Source organism: Diceros bicornis, chromosome 4 (genome assembly GCF_020826845.1).
Source record: "Diceros bicornis minor isolate mBicDic1 chromosome 4, mDicBic1.mat.cur, whole genome shotgun sequence".
Classification (NCBI taxonomy): domain Eukaryota; kingdom Metazoa; phylum Chordata; class Mammalia; order Perissodactyla; family Rhinocerotidae; genus Diceros; species Diceros bicornis.
This window is the reverse complement of record NC_080743.1, coordinates 29,456,432-29,473,767: the sequence shown is the minus strand read 5'-3', so window position 1 is coordinate 29,473,767 and position 17,336 is coordinate 29,456,432.

Here is a 17,336-nt window from a genome sequence, read left to right as displayed (position 1 = left end):
AAATAAAAAGTAATCTAACTAAAATAACAGAGAAATGATTATAGTATAACTGTTTGAAGAACTATTATGTAGGCCTTAAAATAATTATGTATGAATTTAGTACTTTTCCTCTAATGAAACAAAATACAACATTCTCATTAGAACTATATGAAAATACACATGCAATTGAATAAAGCCTGAATAGAAACATGCAAAAATTAACATTAAAAGGAAGGAAGAAAACAATGATAGTTCTATTTTAAAATGGGAAAAAAATAGGGTAATTTTTCAGTCTTTAGACATTCCAGCAATATATGTGCAGACTACTCATTCCTGCTACTGTTAATGAGGCTGTAACTGGTAAATATGACTACCCATTCCAAGTTTCCGTGCTTGCAGCTAGTTATCTCAGCTGACCAGGGACTTTGCCCACTAGGGTGATTTGAGCCTTCATTTCTAGAGGTCTAAGACCTTGTTGATCATCAGCGTCAGTTGTGTCAGACTAAGCAAAGGCAATGCAACAGATTGGAGAACAACTCTGAGGTAGAATGACTGGGAACCAATGAATATTTGTTCAATAAATGGTCTCTCCTTTACAGATGAAAAGCACAGAGAGTTTAGATTAACTCTTAAGTGACAAAGTCAGGATTTAAACCTGTGCTGTCTGGCCCTAGAAAAACCCTTCTACATAGTTACGTTGTACTGCCTCTGCACTCTTAGGGTGGAGATTGAGTGTGGGCGCTGAGCCTTCCATACCTGGAATTAAGTCATGTCTTGGCTTCAACTTAAACTAGGCTTGTGACTAAGAACTAGTTACTTAATTTTTCTGAGATTCAGTCTTTTCATCTATAAAATGAAGATATGCTTTGTGCATGGCACAATGCCTATCATTTGATAAGTAGATTTATAAAGTGGGGGCTATTATTAATTCAATAAAAATTTATTGAGCATACTATGATAGGTACTGTATGTACAGTGGTGCACAAGATCGCCATAATTCCTGTGCTCATGGATCTTCCAATATAAAGGATCTGAGCTGGGGCAGGCCCATGGTGTAGTGGTTACCTTCAGCGTGCTCACTTCGGCAGCCCAGGTTCACAGATTCGGATCCAGGGCATGGACCTACACCACTTCTCAGTCATTCTGAGGTGGTGACCCACATACAGGATAGAGGAAGATTGGCAACAGATGTTAGGTCAGGGTGAATCTTCCTCACCAAAAAAAAAAAAAAAGGATCTGAGCTAGCCATGAAATGAAAATGAAAATAGCAATGTGTGGTCCACACATCTACCTCCCTCACCTTGGAATATGAACACCAAGACTGACATATGGGAACACAATTGTGATCGTGAACTGAACAGGATGGATCAGGAAAGAAAACAAGCCTGGAACAATCAAAAGTAAAGGGAGCGGGCTGGCCCTGTGGCATAGCGGTTAAGTGCAAACGCTCCGCTGCTGGCGCCCCGGGTTCAGATCCCTGGCGCGCGCCAATGCACCGCTTGTCAGGCCATGCTGTGTCGCGTCCCACATAAAGTGGGGGAAGATAGGCATGGATGTTAACTCAGGGCCAGTCTTCCTCAGCAAAAAGAGGAGGATTGGCATGGATGTTAGCTCAGGGCCGATCTTCCTCACAAAAAAAAAAAAAGAGCAAAGCAAGAAACAGGAGTGAATTCAGGAAAACTCCAAGAGAAAGTATCATCCTGTTTTCTTAAGCCTAGCACGTAAGTCTGGATTTTATAAGAAAAGTAGAGGGAACCAATCAAGAGATTCTTGCATAGAACAGGAAGAGCCAGTGAAATGAGAAATGATCTGAGAGACCTGTGGAGAGGGAGTAGTAGATGCTCTCAATACACTGTAGAAAGCATGATTAAAGGGAAGGAAGTGAGAAACGTTAAAAAAAATTATTCTCAAGTGCTGATTTGGAGAATAGCCACACTTTGTCAAATAAGCCAAGAGATAAAATCAAATTTATCTCTCGGGGCGGGGGGAGGGATAAGCCTTTTTTCAGGCTAAATTCCCCTGCCACCTGGCTTGTTTTCTTCACTGTAAACGAGCACTGGGAAAAGAACAGGCTTTCCAGATTCTGTCCAAGCAATTCTCAGACCGTTTTCTCGGTAATCACTGTATAGCTCTTTTTTCAGTCAGGCTCGCAAGATTTAATCTTGGTTTTTGATAGCAAGTATTATTTTTAACATTTATCCAATGTACCAAAATATCTCTAAAAATGTCTTAGAATGTATGTAGGGAAAGAAAAGTGAGTTATATATAGCAATCCTTGGAGTGACCTAATATAAATTCTGCAGATTTACCCTTATGAGCATGGTTATGTAATTTGACCTAAATCATTGTCATGCTTAAGGCCAACATTCACCACAATGAGAAAGTACATGAATTAACTGACCAATTATAGTATTTTCAGGAGCACCTAATGGTAAGTGGCTTAATTGTGGCTAAAGTACAGGCCAAGTGGTTGAGAAAGTCATTGTTCCCAACTAAATCCCAGTTTATAGTGTTCACCATTAAACCTATCATCTTTACTAAAACTAAAAGTAGAGTTATTGTTTAGATGGGAAATACATATTTTTGTGATTTTTTTTGTTTAGGTGAAAGGGACATCTAAAGCACAAAGATAAATCCATCTTTTACACGGATGCTTTTCTATGTGTTTGCAGCTTCAATTTAAAGGGTAGCAAAGTTGGTTTCAATTTCTGTGGTGTAATTATGTTGATTGTATTGGAAAAACATGAACCGATACATTTAAGATCTGCAAACTGGTTACAGAAAGTTACCCATGTATATGAAATTTGCTGAGCATTTCAAATTCATAAATAATATTTAGCTTATGAACAATGATAAATATATGCATTAATGCATATATCACATAATACATTAAGAATATCTTACTGGCTTATTGAGCAAAATATGATCATAAAATATATGTCATTACAACCCAGATACATAGCAATAAAAAATTTAGATTAGAATATGTAACAACACAAGTCTATATTAGTAATAACATTGTTATAAAATATTTGTAAATTCTCTGATTTAAAAAAAAAGTCAGAGATTCATTCAGTATCTTTCTGGCATTTGAACTGACATGTCTCTATCTTCCACACAGTTGCTTATTGAAGGGAAAATGGTTAGATCTGTCTGGCAGCTTTATATTTTCACTCTAAAATTCAATGTTATTCAGACCCAAGTAGATAGATAATAAAAGTGGCATTCCTAACCAGCGAGGAAAGTATAAATTATACAGCAAGTGAAAGAGCCACTAGCCGATTGTTTGGAGGAAAAAAAAATACACCATGTGCCAAAATAAATTTCTGGTGGATTAAAGATTTTAATATAAAAATGACACCATAAAATTACTAAAAGAAAATACTTATATAATCTTGGGAGTGGGAATTATGTTGCATGAAATGTAAAGCAAAAGATTGATTTTTAAAATACATAAAAACCTAAAAAGTGTTTCAGAAATCACCAAAAAATTAAAGGGCCAATGCCAAACTGGAAGGGAAAAAAAGGGACAAAAGGTTAAGGAGTCTTACAAATCAATAAGAAGAAGATAAATAGTGAAATAGAAAAATGGGCAAAGGACTTCTGTGGGTAAGTAAGAAAAGAAGGAATAAAAAGAGTTAGTAAAGATGAATTATTTTCGTTTTCATCGGTAATAAAAAATGGATATTAAAACACCATCTTTGACTATCAGATTGATAAGGATTATTTTAAAAGATAATATCCAGTGTTAGAGAGGGTACTACGTCTGTTCTCCATTGCCTTTTGACAAAATGTCTGAAAAGTGCATACCTTTTAACCAGCAATTCCACTTCAAAATAATGCTAAGGAACTATGTGCTAAGGAAATAATTAATGACGCATGCCCCGAGATGTTTATTGGAGTTTCCTTCCTTGCTCCCTCCCTCCCCCACCCCTTCTCTCTCTCTTTCTGTCTCCTTTTTTTTTTTTGGTTTATGTTTGATATTGTTGAAAAATTGAAAAAATTAAAATGTCCAACCAAAAGGGACTAGTTAAATAAAATATAGTAAATTCATTCAACACAACATACATGCTAGTCAACCAATAAAAATGACACTCTAGTAAATATATTTGAAAAATGTTAACAATATATTAAGTAAAAAAAAAAATCAGGATAAAGAGCAAAATGTATTGAGGGAGGGTCTCTCTCACTCTCTCTCTCTCTGCCCACTACCATGACAACCACATATATATTCACTGGAAGGGTATTGGAAAGACATAAACTATGGGGACGGGAGATTACTGGATTGTTAAATGTTCTTTTTTTTTGCCTCCCATCATTTTCTAATTTTACTACAATGAATATGAATTATTTTTTTGATAGGGAAAAATATTTTAAAATTAAACATATAATGTTACTTAGTGGTTGCCTTTTCAAAACATATAAGAATCATCAGTTAGCCAGTTGGTTAAGTATGTTTTAATTCCAACATCTTGATAATTGTGGTGCAAAATTGAGAAAAAAAATTTTTGGATTTTAAAATGCTGTAGAATTGGCAGATCATTTTTCATTTCATAAGGTATTACTTATAATCACTATTTTTTATTGTTGCTATGGCAATGTTTTATATACAAGAATGACTGAGGTTAGGAACTTGTGCCCTGAAAAACATATCAGAATACCAAATCTGAAGTAAATAATAATTTCCTCCTTTAAATATAACAAAGATGTGGGAAGAAGTAGTAGGCAAGAAGGCTCTGTGTTACCATGGGGATGATTTAAGTTCTCCATGGTGCAAACCAACCCCACTCTAGCTTCAGGGTCAGTGACTCACTAGCTCACAGAGAAGTCAACAGATACTTAAGTGCATACCTACTACCTGCACAAAGTGATTTTCGTCACCCGGAGAACTGCTGTAAAATATTATTCATAAAAAATAAGGAAAATCAATCTAAATTAGTATTTTTAAAATTCTGATCAGGGAGTATTTAAGTTGCATGAGAAGACATATTCTTATTCCGGGTCACTCCGGAACTGTCATATACAGATTAAGAATTGGTATGGATAGTAATTAAAATCAAAGCAAAATCACAAAACATTTCTATTAGTACTTCAATTATTTTTTAAAAACAGAATTTCTTAATCCCCAAGGTAGTCTTGTAATTTGTTAATTTAAGGATCTAAGTTAAAGTCTGGGGCCAATCAAGGGAGCCAACAGTCTACTGGGGGAGACAAGACAGCCATTCATCCATTCATTCGTTCAGTAAAATGCATTGAGAGCCTACTATGTGCTAAGCAATGTGTGGGGCATTAAGCATTAAAGAATACCTAAAACATGACTCCTACCCTCAAAAGCTCACATTTTGAAGGAGAGAGAGATTTGTAAAAATAAATAAATCACTGCAATAGGGCAGCTCAGCGACTGCCATACCCACGGCTGCTTCTAGCTGAACTCTGGCCACGGCCCCCCGATGAATGAGCAGCCTGGGTGGCCATGTTTTACAGAGTGACCAACCCACTTCCCTTTTTCACCTGCTTTCCCCACCATAGCTAGGGAAAAAGCCTTGGCCCAAGAAGTTCTGCCCAGAGAGGGATGGGATAGCAATCGGATTGTCTCTTTACCAGTTCCTTCTTGAGATACAGAGAGCGAGTCAGTAGTTAATAGTAAGAGCTGAAGTTGAAGCTGAAAGGATTTGTAAAGAGAGAACGTTATAAGCCTTCAGAGGACCAAAATTACGGGAAAGCAGAAGCTTTGCAGTACATATACAGATGCGGAGGGAGTTAGTGGTAGTGCCGCAGAGAGAGGAGAAATGGAGAGAATCATTACCTTCATGGTGAAGGATCAATGAAGCGCAACTGAAGAAGGGCCGATGATAGTTCTTACGGCTGTCTTGATTCCTGAATGTTTATTTATTTTAAGACAATCCTTATCATATGGCATTAAGATAGAAAAAATAGGATTCAAAATTTCATAGAGACTTCTGGTTCTGCCATGACAGAATAATGGATTTACCTTCCCACAATAACCATAAAACTGGATAAAATAAATGAAGCAACTGTTTTCAGACATTGGGCAGTAGACAGCATGGAGCTGTGATCCTTGAGAGGAGAGGAATGAAGAAAGTGTTAATCACAGAGCAATTTAACATTTACTCAACAAGCAAAGAAAATATTAAACATCTATTCAGGAATAGTTTGCATGAATCCTCTTAATAGTGACTTTATTTCTAGTATCATCCACATATAATCTAGAAGCTCTCAAATGTAATCCAACATTACTATATGATGATAGAGCATCAGTGTAATATATTACAAGCTTCCACAAGCTACCATATGAGATAAGTAGTTAACATCGGACCCGCTGCAATAGTAAGGGAGTTACTTTTATAAAAATTAGACTATGGTCTCCATAATGGATTGTACAACTAATTTAACTCTCTAGAAATCTGACCTATAATCCTACAGAATATTTACAGATGATCAACTGCAAGTTCATACTTGGAAATAAAGATCAGTATATGCTCAAATCTGCTTACATCAGTTATATTCCCGAAATTCAGTAGCTTGCTGTGAGGAAAGACACCCTGTGCATTAACACTAAAGGAACCATTGTGAAGAGGAAGAGTAGAGTGAGTGGCACTAAAACCTGTTGCACTTTTATAGTAAAGGAAATTTTTCTTAATGCGGATATAAATAATACTTATTAAAAATGAAATACTGGAACATGTAAGTGAAAGAGACATTGTTTTGGCTGTTATGGATGATACAAACAGTCACACATAACCTGCTAATCGTATAAAACTAATTAGTACTCCAAAGAGTCTTATTATTACTAATAAAACATGTATTAACCCCACTGTGCTATAAAGATACAGGCTGAGATTCTGTAGCAAAGAGACCTTCATATAACAGGTTGGAGGTAAGTGCTCCAGGCTAATGAGGGGGTGGATTTCTGCTCCATGTAGTCATTCAGGGCCCCAAGGTCCCTCAGTCTTTTTGCTCTGCCGTCCCCTAGGATGTTGTCCTCATTTCCATGTCCAAGTTGGGTTTGAGTTTCAGCCTAAGGGAAGGGAGAAAGAGAGGCACTGGAGGGCAAGCAGTTTCCTCTTAAGTAATTGATGTGAAAGTTCGAATCTCGTGATCCAATGGTAAGAATTTAGTTTCATGGCTGTATTTGGTGGCAAAGGAAGCTGGGAAATGTAGTCAGCGTGGGCAGCCATGTACTCAGCTAAACTCCTTATGGAAGAAAGGGAGAATGGATTTAGGAGATAACTAGTTGTCTGCTACACTGACATGTAGGTATACACTGCTCGTGGAGGTGTAAGTAGGTTCAGTTTTTTGGAGGGAATTTTGGCAATAAGCATCAAGAGCCAGGACAACATACCTGTACTTTGACTTAAGAGGAATTTATCCTAATAAAATAAAATATGCACATGAAGATTTACTTGTAAGGATGCTCATCGCAGAGTAATGTTTGTTTGTTTTATTTTTTGTGTGTGTGTGTGAGGAAGATTGGCCCTGCGCTAACATCTGCCAATCCTCCTCATTTTTTTGCTGAGGAAGACTGGCCCTGGGCTAACCTCCGTGCCCATCTTCCTCCACTTTTTATATGGGACGCTGCCACAGCATGGCTTGCAAAGCAGTGCCTCGGTGTGCGCCGCGGATCTGACCTGGTGAACCCCAGGCTGCCGCAGCACCACTGGGCTGGCACCACCAGTTGAGTTTTTTGTGTGTGTGTGTGAGAGGAAGATCAGCCCTGAGATAACATCCATGCCAATCCTCCTCTTTTTGCTGAGGAAGACTGGCCCTGGGCTAACATCTGTGCCCATCTTCCTCCACTTTATATGGGACGCCGCCACAGCATGGCCTGACAAGCGGTGCGTCGTGCGCCTCCAGGATCCCAACCCGGGCGTCCCAGCGGAGCACGCGCACTTAACCACTACACCATGAGGCCAGCCCCTGCAGAGTAAAGTTAATAGCAGAAAAACTGAAAACCATCTAAATATCTCATTGCTTACTGTGGCGGAGCACCTTATACATGTCCCTGGAGACCAAGTGACAATATCACCACAGCTACTGGGCCAAGAACCATGATGTTTATAGGTCACCATTCTATGCTTTATCTGTAGCCATCAGACACTGAGTGCCTACTGTGTGCCTCATCTTGTTCTAGAATTTTTACATACATTATTTCATTTAATCAACCTTGCAAGACAGATATTAATATATAAATAAATGGAAGTTCAGAGAGCTTAAGGAACTTGTTTAAGGTCAAAGAGCAAATAAATGATGTGGTTAGATTTTAATTCAGTTCTGTCCAGTTCTTCCCACTCTGCTTCATGCATATTTTCTCATCTGACTTGCCCAGCAGGATCGATGAGTGGAGCTAAGGAAAGCGCGGTGTGCACACCACAGGATGACTAGAGGAACAGCCGTCTCAGCAGACGGGTTTGTAGGTCAGAGTACCCGGCCCTCAGGATTCATCAGGATGTTTATGTTTATAAATAGTTGAAACCAACTTGAACTATTCTAAGTAAAAAAAGAGGAAATTATAAGAAAGTAGGGGTGTCTCACTGAGCCAAAGGCAGGATGTAAGCAGCCAGGCGTCAGAAGGGCTGGAACTGGAGCGGGAAAGTCAGCAGGACTCAGAGAATTCAGTGTTTCTCACTTCATTGTTTTCCTAAGCATCTGGCTTTCTTAGTTATTCGAGCCGTATGGCAGCTGGCAGATGGCAGCCGCAGCTCCCAAATTTACTTTTACAGTTCCAGCCACATGGCAAGTCTCATTCTCTCTCTCCTCCCATCCCTACTTTCAAATTCCCTGGGAAGGGACTCTGCTCAGCTTGAGCCGGCAGCCTATCCCCAGGCCAGTCACTGTGGCCAGGGCTGGATAATGTACACAATTCTGCCATAGGTGAAGGACCAGTTAAGGATGTTCCAAAATGTGTCCGCTACGCAAGGGCAGTGCTGCAGATATTGTGGATCCTGGCAGCAATGATCATCCTCCCTTGGGGAAAGCAAATGAACTGAGGAGCAGCCAGGGATGCGATTGTCTGCAGTTACACAGACACACCCTCTTAATGTGTCTCTTGACCTTGAAGATCAGGTTAAAAGAGAGTTGAGAGAAGTATCAGTATTTTTCTTCTGTGACAACATTCCCTGGAAAAATAAACTGTTATCTTTCTCTGTAAGTGACAATGACCGAGTTTGTTAAAAAGAATTGATTTCACCACCTAAACAACTTGCCCAACTGATTTGGTGGTAACAAGTTTAAATGCTTATAAATGGGTTGGTTGGAATGATCTGTTTACTGAAAAATGTAGAAATATATTCTGATATTTTTAGTACCACTTATTGAGAAGTAGTAAAAGTTTGTTTGTTGTTTTCTCCAGAAACAGCTGGCATTCTTACAATGCACATTAGTCAGAAATAGCACTAGAAGAAAGACAAAGGACAGAAGCGACTCAGATAGGGAAAAAACTGGGATAGCATTTCTGGTATGTATAAAAACAAAACAAAATGAAAGAGGGTCTGCCCAGTGGTGTAGTAGTTAAGTTAGCGCACTCTGCTTCAGTGGCCCAGGGTCTGCGGGTTTGGATCCCAGACGTGGACCTATGCACCACTCATCAAGCCATGCTGTGGCCACGTTCTATACACAAAAAATAGAGGAAGATGGGCACAGATGTTAGCTCAGCGACAAACTCCCTCAAGTAAAAAGAGGAAGATTGGCAATAGATGTTAGCTCAGGGCCAATCTTCCTTACCAAAAAACCCCAAAAGAACAGTCTTTTCTTTAAAAATCCTAAAAGTACTCTATTTGGAGAGTATACATAAATAATTCACTCTGAAAATTATACCACCAATAAATAGGTTGTGTGGCCTAAATGGGTACGGGCATAAATGGTAAAACCTTAAAACTTTGAGCTGCTGTAACCCAGAAGGATACTTAATAGTATTACACAGCAAGTTACGTGACAGCCATTTGCTGTCAAACGGGGAGAAAGAATTTTCAACTTAGACTCCAATTTGGAAGTTATTCTTTAACATAAAATGAGAAGAGTTTAAAAGACCTTCCCCTCTTCATGCTATGAGAAGACCACTTTGAAGAGAGAAACAAAGACCACACCTGAAGAATTGGCAGAAGGCATTTTGCAGAGAGAATTGAATCCTACTTAGCAAAACCATTGCTAAGGACTTGGTACATAGAGTAAAATATAGGTTTTGGTTTAAATATACCGTCTTTCAGGAAGCCTTTTCTCATCCTCTTAGACTAGGTCAAAAGCTCGTACTCTGAACTTCCACAGGGTTATAGAATGCATGAGACATACTTATACATTATAATTTATCTGAAATTCAAATGTAACTGAGCAAATTTATCTGACAACCCTAGCTATATTTCGTCTTTTCTTTTTTGAGCACCTACCACATTCCATTGTGACTGCTTATTTGAGAAGGTAAGCTCTGTAAGGGCAGGGACTATGTTTATGTGGTTCACTTTGCATCTCTAAGGCCAGCCATGATGCTGGTTATATAACAGACACTTGATGAAGGTATGTTGAATGAAAGAAAAAGTTATCACAAATGAATACATAGCAGAGAGTGAGCAGTTTTTTAGATGGTTATAAAGACTCAAATTCAGCAAGATACACATCTTAAGGTAAAACATCTTGAGATAAGAATAGAGTGGATTACACAGCAGAAGATTAATGGAATCTGGATTTGAACCATGCAAGAAAAGACATCATATTAGACTAGACCAGAGACAAGTCACTAGCTTTACTGGCTTCTCACTGAGGAGAAATATAAACCCCTCACTGAATATTAATTATGGTTTATTGATATATTCTGAAACTGTGCTGAAATTAGCTACCTAGTGAACTGTTTATAGTTCTTACTCCACAGTGGGGACTCAGCCGGTTTCCGGCCTTGTTCTTATAAAAAGGGCCCCCTGGGATTGTGATGCATGAACAGAGGTGGCTGAATCAGATACACCTAAATGACTCTTGTGGTCGGGATTGCGCAGCCCAGAGTTGGAAGACCTGGGGAGCAGCTGACCGTAAGCCTCTTTGCTTCAGGGTGGTGTGCTACACATTGCACTTGCGAGAGGAGACTGCCAGACTATTTCGCAGCTTTCTGGGTGGATGTTGGAGCCAAATGAATTGCTTCTGATTCCTAAAAGATTTTTTGGTATATTTACACATGATGTAATTCCAGGCACTCAAACTTTGTTTATACTGTTCCCTTTCCCTAAACAGAACTTTCCTTTCATCTGTGGTTAAATTCAACTCTGACTACTGCATGCCTGCATTCCGCAGCTGAACATTACTATGCTCACTGGACCCATTTAAATACACATCCTTAGTGCTGCCCGTAGTCACAGTACATTGCCTTAATCCATTCATTCTCCCTCTACTTCATGCCTTCTTCTCCCCTCAAACCTCCAGCGTCTCCCCATCCTCATTCTCAGCAGATGAGCTTGCTTGCTATTTCACTGTAAAAGGAGAAATCATTGGAAGAAAATTGGCACAAAAAAGGAGAACCTACAATGTTCTTTTTGGGCCTAATTCCTGAACCTCTTCACTCATTTCCCCTCCACCCCAATCTTACTAGACTCCAGGCCATTTTGGCCCTAATCTGTTGGACCAAAGTTGTTCTGACATAGGAATAGAGAATAAAAGTTATGGAGAACTAATAATGAAAATAATGATGTATTCGTAGTTTATTTCAAATAGCTGGTGTGGTCCCCGTGCTGCTAAGAGATTTTTCTAACAGTGTTTGCAGGCTAAAAGGTGGATAGTGCTTTCATTTAGAAGTATGGCAGAATTATCACTCTCATCTGCCTCAATGCTGAACAGCCTCACAGCTCTGGCTGAAGAGGGCCTAGGAAGTCCACCCATATGCCATCGTAGGACTAGCAGATAGCCTCCTTTCTTCTATAAGACACTGAATGTTCATTTAGGCAGTGGCTTTCAGACTTTTTGTTGTTGTTGTTGTTTATTTCCCACAGTAAGAAATATATTTTACATTAAGACATAGTATACCCACATACATAGACACATATACGACTGAAAGTTTCACTAGGCAGTACTCATCTTTACAATATGCAATGCACTGTTATATTTTCTAATCTATTTTTCAAATGCTGGTTGTGATATAATAAATAGATTTCATTACACACTAATGAGTCAAAGCCCATGGTTTGGAAAATAATTCATTAAGGGGTAATTAGAGATGTTAATAAAGAAAATCTTTAAGATTCTATGAACAAATAGGTGAACATTAATCTAGAACCCACTCAACTATAGCCACCCCTCCCCACTACCAAGGGAATGGTCACATGATTAGCTGCTTAGCTAAGAATAAATGACTCATGACTATTTGTCTACATGGTAAAAAGCAAAGCTGACGTCAGAACAAGTAAGGTAAAATCAATTAGGGAAAGGGAAACAGCTCCTCCCTATTGTTCCTTTTTTGTTCCTCACCAGCATAAACACCACTATTCAAGAAACCTCTGCACTACAGAGGGCTAAAAATAAAGCCCTGGATTGGGATAAGGACTAGATGGATTAGGTTCTTCTGAATTACACTTTTAAATTACTTTCCCATCCTAAGACTTTATTCCTTCAACAAATATTTACTAATCACCTAGTATATATGCCAGACAGTATACCGGGAGATAGAGACCCAACAGTGAACAAGACAAACAATGCTGATGCTGTTGAGAAGCTGACATTCAAGCTGAGGAGACAAATAACAAACAGATAGACTACAACTAAGTTTTGAAGAAAATAACAAAGTTCAATGATAGCGAATAATAGGGGTGATCTACTATTCTTCTATTCTAATCTACTTCTATTCTATTCTATTCTATTCTATTCTATTCTATTCTATTCTATTCTAATCTACTTCTATTCTAATCTACTATTATTATTATTAATTATACTACTACTATTATTACCGAAGAAGTAGTAGCAATATAATTGTCATTATTATAATAGGATGGTCAGGGAAGGCCCGTCTGGTAAGGTGACATTTAATCTGAAACCTGAAGAATGAGAAGGAGCCAGCTATGGACTGAGCCAGGGGAACAGCCTTTCCAGGCAGTGGAACAGTAAGTACTAAGGTCCTAATTCAGGCAATAGCTTGTCAGGTCCTAGCAACTAACAGAGGACTGGTATGACTGGAGCAGAGTCAGCTGGGGGAGAGCACATGAGATGAGTTTGGAGAGGTAAGCAGATCGGGGCCTTGGAGGCCAGGGTATGGAGTTTTTGGATTCTATTCTATGTCAGATGGGCAGCCATCAAAAGGATTTAAACAAGTAAGTGACATGATGTGACTTTAAAAGCACACTGGATATTGTGTGAAGAATGTCATGGAGGTGGGGAAGAGTAGAAGTAGGGAATTGTTTTCAGAGTCCAGGCAAGAGGTGATGGAGACTTGGATTGTGGTGGTGGCAAACTCTAAAATCCTGTTTTGTTTGCAATTAACAGACAATAAAGTAGTTCTGAATATTGGCTTGAAAGTGTTGCCTATTTTGCCTCCAAAGCAGACATTTTTCCATCTTTGCTAAATAATTTAAATCCAAGGGCCCTAAACTTTTGTGTGTGTGTGTGCATGCACGCGCACAGGGTGGTGGTGGTGTCTATTTTTAATAACCCAGAGCTTTGTAACAGATGTGTAGGTGTTGGTTGGAGGGTGGAAAGAATGGAATAGGTTGAGACTAGTGGAAAGAAGAGGCTGAGGCGTTATAGTTGCTGTGCTCTATAAGGTAGAGTTGCGTACTGTAACTCCCTGGGATTTCCAATAAGCTTGTGAAAGTGTTAAAGGTGGTGAATAGACAAGGCCCACTTTGGTCAGATAGGGGAAAAGAAAGATGTGCAATCTGTAAGTTCACTTGGGAAAGTCTAAGATATTAGAGTAAGAGAATATTTGCATGAAGATCTCAAAGTCTCAAAGCCTCCTGGAGGAAATGATAATAATTTGGGAGAGATGGTCAATCCCCTAGAATACTATGATTGTATTTCCTAAACCAAATAAGAAGAAAGAGACTTTTTCTAACAATTTTTGGGGCTGCCTGGGAGGGCAGGAAAATCCTCTTAAGGTAGCAGAAAAGCAAGAGATGTGGCTGTCTGCCTGTGAGGAATTACTTATTATGACACAGATTAATGCGTCTGTGGGCTAATCTGAGGAAATTTATTTTAAATCCTTAACAAAAAGAACAGTGAAGCTGAAAAAAAGGCTGCCTTTTGGAGGCTTAACTTGTGTTAGCCCAAAGGCTAGTTTACAGCTAAAAGAGCTGTATCAATCACCAGAAGGAAGGAGTAGGAACCCCTACCTCGTCACCCATCAATTTTGAGCAGAGCCCCAGCAGGAGTAGGGCAAGACTGCTGCAGAGTCTTGGCTGGAGCCCTGGCAGGAGGCTGATCATGGAGCAGCAAGACAAAATCCCCCAGGGCCCATGAGACCACTTGGGGCCCGTGAAAATGAGAGAAACTTAGGAAGCTGGGTGCCCTTATAAGGAAACCAGAGTGGGAGCTTAGAGCCAAATACCACTAATCTTGCCATCCCTATACTCAAAAGCCCCCAAGTATGGCCTGGGAAAATGAAAGCTACATTTGGTAGGTTGGGGTAAGGATCGCCGCATCCTAAAGCAAGCTGTGGAATCTTCTTTGGAAACTCACAAGAATTAATTAAACCAGTATTTAGTCTGGGAATAGTTTACATCCAGATCTGCTTGGAGGCCAGGAAATAGATCAGGGAAACTGCCAGGCCCCAACTGCTGTTCAACAAGGGAGAACAATCCTAGACGCACATTCAGAGTGATATTGTGTTCTTTCCTTCGCACATGTGGTTGACCAAATGCAGACAACTCTAAAAATAAGCTCCCTGATCAAGATTCCAGATCAGGGACAGGATAAAAGAGGTTTCAGCAATGTTTAATTGCTTAGAGCTCTTGGTCTGTAGACACACATATGAGTAGAGGCTTGTTCTTAAAAGCCCTTGTTTGGGCTGGCGTGAGGGCCCTACAGGAGTTTACCTGGCCGCTGACCAGTTATTGTTGCATGTCCATGTCCGTTCTGGTTCTTTAGCCACACTTGTAAACATCATATAGGTTTTTGCAAAAAGACAAGTCAAAAGCCTGCATGAAGTTATTGACATGCGATATCACATGGAAACACATTTGGCTTTCTGAAATGTCTCAGAAATGAATCACACATGTTGCTTTCCACTTTTGGAATAGAATAGAACTGGTTCAGCATGTCCAGCAGGTTGATCTGGGTTCCAAAAACTGTGTTGCTGTGTATATGTGTGCACTTCTCTAAAGAAAAATAATTAACAGTGCTTTCATCTGTCAGAAGTAGTTCTTTGTTTAATTACTCTCTTCATCACCTTCGTAAATTCACATCTAGTTCACAGCAACCTTCTAGAGGAGTGATATATGTGAGTCAATATAAATAAACTAATGAAAAAGTGTTATAAAAGTAATTTTAAGAAAATGTCATTGAAAAGTTGAGTAATAAAATAAATTTTGCAGCCCAGATATACCTTGAATAGAACTTTTTGTTCAAATGTAGAAAATGACAAACACATATAAGAAAAATATGCCTATTTAATTCTTGAAAAAGATGTAGACTGCTGATGGGAAACAGAGATAGAAGCATGGATAGCAAAGCCTGAATTTAATTCTTGCAAAACACTTAGACTTTATTGATGGGAAACAGAGATAGAAGCGTAGATATGGGCGCATGAAAGGATACTGAGATGAAAGTGACTGGGGGAGATGTGGTACTGCTTTAGCTATAGTGGTCAGAGAAGGCTTCTCTGAGAAAGTGACATTAGAGTCATTTTTTACTACCTAAATGATAAAAAAGAGGAACCACATGAAGATCCAGGGGAGCTCTCCAAGCAGAGTGAGCAATAGGTGGGATGGCCTAAGACAGAAACAAGCTGTCTGTGTTCATGGGACAGAAAGAAGATCAAAGTGGTTGGAGCTCAGTGAAGAGGAGGAAGAGTGGAGATGAGAGCAGAGAGGCAGATGGAGCAAGATGTGGAGGGCCTCATAGACCCTGACAAGAAGTTTGTAGGTTGTTCTGATCGCAATGGAAAGTCTTTCGAGGGTTTTAAGCAGGGAATTTATATTATTTGATTTGCACTTTATAGAGATTGTTCTGGCTGCTATGTGGATGAAGGGCAATGAGGGATTAAGAGTGCAGCAGGGGGATCAGTGAGAGGTGGTGATGGCATTGACTTAGATGAGAAGAGTGGAGATGGAGAGAAGTGGCTGGGTTCAGGATATATTTTGGAAGTTTGAGCCAATAGGACCTATTGATGAATTTGAAGTAGATATTTATTGATGTACTAAATGTGCTGTGTGAGGAAAAGACAAGAGCCAAGTAGGGCTCCTAGGTATTTACTAGGATGGGGAAGGCTGGAGGAAGCAGATATGCGGTAGGATAGAAATCAATGGCTTTGTTTTGGCCATGTTAAATTCCAGTTGCTTATTAGATATCCTAGTGGATATGTTAAGTAGAGGGTTGGGTATACAAGTCTGGAGCTCCGGTGAGAGTTTTGGGTCTAGAAGTATAAACTTGAAAGTCATCAGTATATGAAGGTCTTTGAAGCAACAGGACTAGATGAGATCACCTAGGGAGACAGTATATAGAGAGAGTTGAGGACAGAGCTCTAGATACTCTAACATTTAGAAGTCCAGTAGAGGTGGTCTTTCTTCACGTCCAAGGCAAGTTTTTTTATGTTCTCTGATTTTATCCAATCCATCCCTTCTGTAGCAGATTATAAATGGCTATAAATTCTTTGACACTCCTCTCACAAAGAGGTGGGGTCTAATTCCCCTCCCCTTGAGGCCAGTGACTTGTTTGACCAATAGAATTCATCAGAAGTGACATTTTGGGACCTAAGAGACTAGGTCATAAGAAGCCTTGCAGCTTCTGTCCAGGACGTTTGGAATATTCTCTTTGGAAGCCTGAGCCATCATGTAAGAAGACCAATCACCCTGAGACTGCCCTGGGAAAAGCCACCTGTAGGGGGCTCTCATTGACATTCTTAGCTGAGCCCAACCTTCCAGTCACTCCTTCCAAGGCATCAGACATATGAATGAAGCAATCTTGGACCCTCCAGACTAACCCATCCACCAGCAGATCTGGCAAGTAACCTCATATGACGTAACACGGGGCAGAAGAATTGCCCAGCTGAGCTCTGCCCAAATCCCTGATCCCAAAATCATGAGATACAATAAAATAGTTGTTAGGTTTGGGATAATTTGTTATGCAGCAATAGAACACTGTTAGATCTTCCCTCTTTCTCTGGGACCTTATTTTATAATCGATTCCCATCCCTTCTGGATCATCTTACTTTATCAACA